We start from the raw sequence: 6,023 nt of genomic DNA on the forward strand, positions 1-6,023 counted from the left end.
TTGCCAAGTATCAAATTATCCAAGACATTTTAGAATTACTACATGTAGTATTTTCCAATTCCAACCATATAACAATTTAACGAAGAAGAAACTTCGCCATGAATACTATGAGTAGAGCCTAAGGACATATTTGTCCATATGCTACAGAGGAGCGTGTCTCTCTCCCATAAAGTGAATGCTAGGATCCATTTTATTCAAACAAAACAAAAACAAAAACAAACCGACGCTCCAAGCAAAGTACATAAGATGTGACGGAATAAAAATATAGTTTCGGGGGAGGAACCCGATAATGTTGTCGATGAAGAAGGGGATGCCTTGGGCATCCCCAAGCTTAGACGCTTGAGTCTTCTTAGAATATGCAGGGGTGAACCACCGGGGCATCCCCAAGCTTAGAGCTTTCACTCTCCTTGATCATATTGCATCATACTCCTCTCTTGATCCTTGAAAACTTCCTCCACACCAAACTCGAAACAACTCATTAGAGGGTTAGTGCATAATAAAAATTCACATGTTCAGAGGTGACACAATCATTCTTAACACTTCTGGACATTGCATAAAGCTACTGGACATTAATGGATCAAAGAAATTCATCCAACATAGCAAAAGAGGCAATGCAAAATAAAAGGCAGAATCTGTCAAAACAGAACAGTCCGTAAAGATGGATTTTATTAGGCCACCAGACTTGCTCAAATGAAAATGCTCAAATTGAATGAAAGTTGCGTACATATCTGAGGATCATGCTCGTAAATTGGCTTAATTTTCTGAGCTACCTACAGGGAGGTAGACCCAGATTCGTGACAGCAAAGAAATCTGGAACTGCGCAGTAATCCAAATCTAGTACTTACTTTACTATCAAAGACTTTACTTGGCACAACAAAACATAAAACTAAGATAAGGAGAGGTTGCTACAGTAGTAAACAACTTCCAAGACACAAATACAAAACAAAAATACTGGAGTAAAAACATGGGTTGTCTCCCATAAGCGCTTTTCTTTAACGCCTTTCAGCTAGGCGCAGAAAGTGTATCTCAAGTAACATCAAAAGATGGAGCATTGTTATCATAAGCTCCCCCATTTGCAGTGGTACTAGGGGCTTTGTCAACTTTAGGCCTATAATAATATTTCTTTGGTTTAGGCACTTTAGAGGCATACATAAACTTTTGCTCCTTTCCCACATAAGCTTTCTCTCTAAACTGTAAAGATGAAAAGGTTGAACACAAGGTTCCCATAGCTTTTTCAAGTTTGCCAATCCTATTAATTTGATTATCATGGTCAACACAAGTTCCTAGGACACTAATTCTTTCATCAATTCCTCCTAAGGATTTATCAAGTTTATCAGTTTTAACAAGTAACATCTCCAACTTAGTTTCAACACTAAAATTTTTCTCTATGGTTTCCAATTTTCTCATAACATCCTCAAGGGAGGTTTCAATTTTAATTTCATTAACAGGTGGTGTTCCAAATAAACTCTCAATAATGCAACTAGCCTCTAAAGCGGGAGCACCTAGGAAGTTACCCCCCGCGAGACAATCAAGAACATATCTATTCCAGCTAGAGATACCAACATAAAAATTCCTGAGTAGGATAGTAGTGGAGTGTTTCTTAGTGCACCTATTATGGGCATCACTAATTCTATACCAAGCATCTTTTAAACATTCTCCTCCTTGTTGCTTAAATGAACGAACTTCAACTTCGGGATTACTCATTTTAGCAGTAGTAAATAAAGCAAACTAGATAAAGTAAATGCAAGTAAACTAATTTTTTTGTGTTTTTGATATAGAGTGCAAGACAGTAAATAAAGTAAAACTAGCAACTAATTTTTTTGTGTTTTAATATAAGTGCAGCAAACAAAGTAGTAAATAAAATAAAGCAAGACAAAAACAAAGTAAAGAGATTGAGAAGTGGAGACTCCCCTTGCAGCGTGTCTTGATCTCCCCGACAACGGCGCCGGAAATTTGCTTGATGCGTGTAGTTGACACGTCTCGTTGGGAACCCCAAGAGGAAGGTGTGATGCGCACAGCGGCAAGTTTCCCTCGTAAGAAACCAAGGTTTAATCGAACCAGTAGGAGTCAAGAAGCACGTTGAAGGTTGATGGCGGCGGGATGTAGTGCGGCGCAACACCGGAGATTCCGGCGCCAACGTGGAACCTGCACAACACAACCAAAGGACTTTGCCCCAACGAAACTGTGAGGTTGTCAATCTCACCGGCTTGCTGTAACAAAGGGTTAACCGTATTGTGTGGAAGATGATTGTTTGCAAAGAAAACAGTAAAACAAGTATTGCAGCAGATTTGTATTTCAGTATTAAAAGAATGGACCGGGGTCCACAGTTCACTAGAGGTGTCTCTCCCATAAGATAAAAGCATGTTGGGTGAACAAATTACAGTCGGGCAAATTGACAAATAGAGAGGGCATAACAATGCACATACATGGCATGATAAGTATAGTGAGATTTAATTGGGCATTACGACAAAGTACATAGACCTCCATCCAACTGCATCTATGCCTAAAAAGTCCACCTTCAGGTTATCGTCCGAACCCCTTCCAGTATTAAGTTGCAAAGCAACAGACAATTGCATTAAGTATGGTGCGTAATGTAATCAACAACTACATCCTCGGACATAGCGCCAATGTTTTATCCCTAGTGGCAACAACACAACACAACCTTAGAACTTTCGTCACTTGTCCCGGTGTCAATGCGGACATGAACCCACTATCGAGCATAAATACTCCCTCTTGGAGTTAAGAGCAAAAACTTGGCCGAGCCTCTACTAATAACGGAGAGCATGCAAGATCATAAACAACACATATGTAATAACTTGATAATTAACATAACATGGTATTCTCTATCCATCGGATCCCGACAAACACAACATAGAGTATTACGGATAGATGATCTTGATCATGTTAGGCAGCTCACAAGATCCAACAATGAAGCACAATGAGGAGAAGACAACCATCTAGCTACTGCTATGGACCCATAGTCCGGGGGTGAACTACTCACTCATCACTCCGGAGGCGACCATGGCGGTGTAGAGTCCTCCGGGAGATGAATCCCCTCTCCGGCAGGGGTGCCGGAGGAGATCTCCGGAATCCCCGAGATGGGATCGGCGGCGGCGGCGTCTCGGTAAGGTTTTCCGTATCGTGGTTTTTCGCATCGGGGGTTTCGCGACGGAGGCTTTAAGTAGGCGGAAGGGCAGAGTCGGGGGCCGACGAGGGGCCCACACCATAGGGCGGCGCGGGCCCCCTTGGCCGCGCCGCCATGTGGTGTCGCCACCTCGTGGCCCCACTTCGTATGCTCTTCGGTCTTCCGGAAGGTTCGTGGCAAAATAGGCCCTCGGGTCTTCGTTTCGTCCAATTCCGAGAATATTTCGTTACTAGGATTTCCGAAACCAAAAACAGCGAGAAAACGAGAACCGGCACTTCGGCATCTTGTTAATAGGTTAGTTCCAGAAAATGCACGAATATGACATAAAGTGTGCATAAAACATGTAGGTATCATCAATAATATGGCATAGAACATAAGAAATTATCGATACGTCGGAGACGTATCACATCTCCGTAAGTTCCTCTTGAGAAGAGCATGTTTGGACCTGACCAAATATAAGAACATCTTCACTAGTTCTACCCAGTCTTTGGATGTATGAAGGCTTACATTCATCCAATACATCAAACGGATGCTCACCAAACATAGATACATATCTCTCCACGGACTCTCTCACGAATTTCGGAATCTTGCACCAAAACTGGATCCCAAAATCAGCTCTAAGCACACGGGCAGTGACGTTTGCCAAAAAAACAGAGATCCATTCAGCATCTTTGATATCTCCATTGCCAAATATGTTAGTTTTGGGTGCATCGTATGACCGGTGGTTCCAAACGTAATCATCTTGAAGAAATATCAGAACACCCCAAGAGGTAGATGCTTTAGAGTCATTATCTGTATTGTCCCAAGCTTGATGATCTTATCAGATCGGCTCGTGATTATGATCTTACTACCACTTACAGTGCAACTTATAGAGAGAGAACACAGCCTTTCCCATAAATCATCGTTGAGCTCCCCAACTACCTCAAAAACAATCAACAGTTTCCTATTCTTCAGATGTCTCATCTCTAAATTTATCGTATCTAAAGAACACAACCTGCGAAAAATGATCACAGACTCTTTGGTCGTTGCAGATATGAGGTACAAGGACACTCTTCTCACAACACGTTGGACCACACCTGTCAAGTCTACTACTGCAAGGTGGTGTGTGAAACAGGAAGTTAAGAACCAGTTCCATCTCCATGTCTTTCCTTAATGTAATCCAGTGCAAACTCTTTATTTTCTCTTGTTTCACACCAACAGATTGGAGATCTGCACTTTCATCCATATAATGCTTCATATGGTGCCATTTGGATACTACTTTGATAATTGTTGTTGTATGAAAACTCCGCTAGTGGCAGATGGTCCTCCCATGAGCCTCCAAAGTCTAGAGCACAAGCTCTAAGCTTGTCTTGAAGTATTTGACTCGTTCTTTCCGTTTGTCCTCTGGTTTGTGGATGATATGCCGTGCTGAAATCCAACTTGGATCCTAGAGCTTCTTCAAGTTGTTTCCAAAATGCTGATGTGAAGATCGAACCTCTATCTGAGACTATCTTCTTTGGTACTCAATGTTTGCTGACTATCTCTTTAACATAGATATCTACAAGCTTCTCAGAAATATCCTTCTGATTTACTGCTATAAAATGGGCACTCTTGGTAAGTCTATCAACAACTACCCATATCATATCTTTCCTTTTACTAGTCATTGGCAAACCGGTAACAAATTCCATACCAATCTCATCTCATTTCCATTCCGTAGTATCCAAAGGTTTAAGTAGTCCAGCGGGACTCTGATGGTTTTCCTTCCTCTATCCTCTTGTGGAAACTCTTCCTCTTACATCACTTAGAACCTTATCATGAGTGTGTCCAAGAATTTCCAAGTTCCTTTCTCTCCTTGCAAGACGACGGGCCTTGATTTCCTCCTTGGTCCTTCTAGGCCTTGGAGGTATCACTTGATCAACTTGATCGTTTGGGTCCCCGTCTTGACCTTCAACTTGAGCTTCCTCAATTTCTTGAGAGTGCTCAACATCATGTGCTTGATCTTGGACATTATTTGGTGAATAGCAAGTATTGAATGGGTCCTCATCGGATCCATCATGAATCCTTGGTTGATCTTGTCCTTGATATTGCACACTAGAGGGAGGGTTTTGTTCTTGTTCTTGGGTTGGTGCATCATTAGCTTCAAGAGATGGGGTTTGTTGATGTTGAGAAGATGAGGGCTCCACCGTAGTAGAGCATAGTCCTTCCCGAGACGCCACACCGTGTCCCTCAATGGGGCGGAAAAATCCCACACCCATTCTTACTATGGCATCTTGAGGTATTTCATCACCTGCACAAACATCAACTTGCCCCACTTGGGAGCCATCATTTTCTTCGAACTTCACACTACAAGATTGGATGATAATCTTGGAAGATATATCAAAGACTCTATAAGTGTGAGATTCAGCACCGTAACCAACAAATATACCCTCCAAAGCTTTAGGAGAAAACTTAGATAAACACACTCCTTTGATTTTATAGAAACACTTAGACCCGAACACCTTCAAGTATGAGATATTAGGCTTGTTACCGGTGAGTATTTCATATGGAGTCTTGTTCAAGCCCTTACCGAGATAGAGCCGGTTAGAGGAGTGGCAAGCGGTGGAGATGGCTTCGGTCCAAAAATTATTGCGGGATTTGTACTCCGCCATCATAGATCTTGCCATATCCATAAGAGTCTGGTTCTTCCTCTCCGCCAACACCATTTTGTTGAGGGGTGTATGCAGCGAAATATTGATGTCTTATCCCCTCATCACTAAGAAAATCATTGAGTGTGTAGTTCTTGAACTCGGAGCCGTTGTCACTTCTTATTGCCAATATAAGGAGGTTGTGTTGTCGTTGCACCTCGGTGGCAAAGTCAATGAAGATTTGTTGAGTCTCATCTTTCTTCGTGAGAAAATAG

The sequence above is a fragment of the Lolium rigidum genome, chromosome 7, assembly GCF_022539505.1.
Source record: "Lolium rigidum isolate FL_2022 chromosome 7, APGP_CSIRO_Lrig_0.1, whole genome shotgun sequence".
NCBI classification, from domain to species: domain Eukaryota; kingdom Viridiplantae; phylum Streptophyta; class Magnoliopsida; order Poales; family Poaceae; genus Lolium; species Lolium rigidum.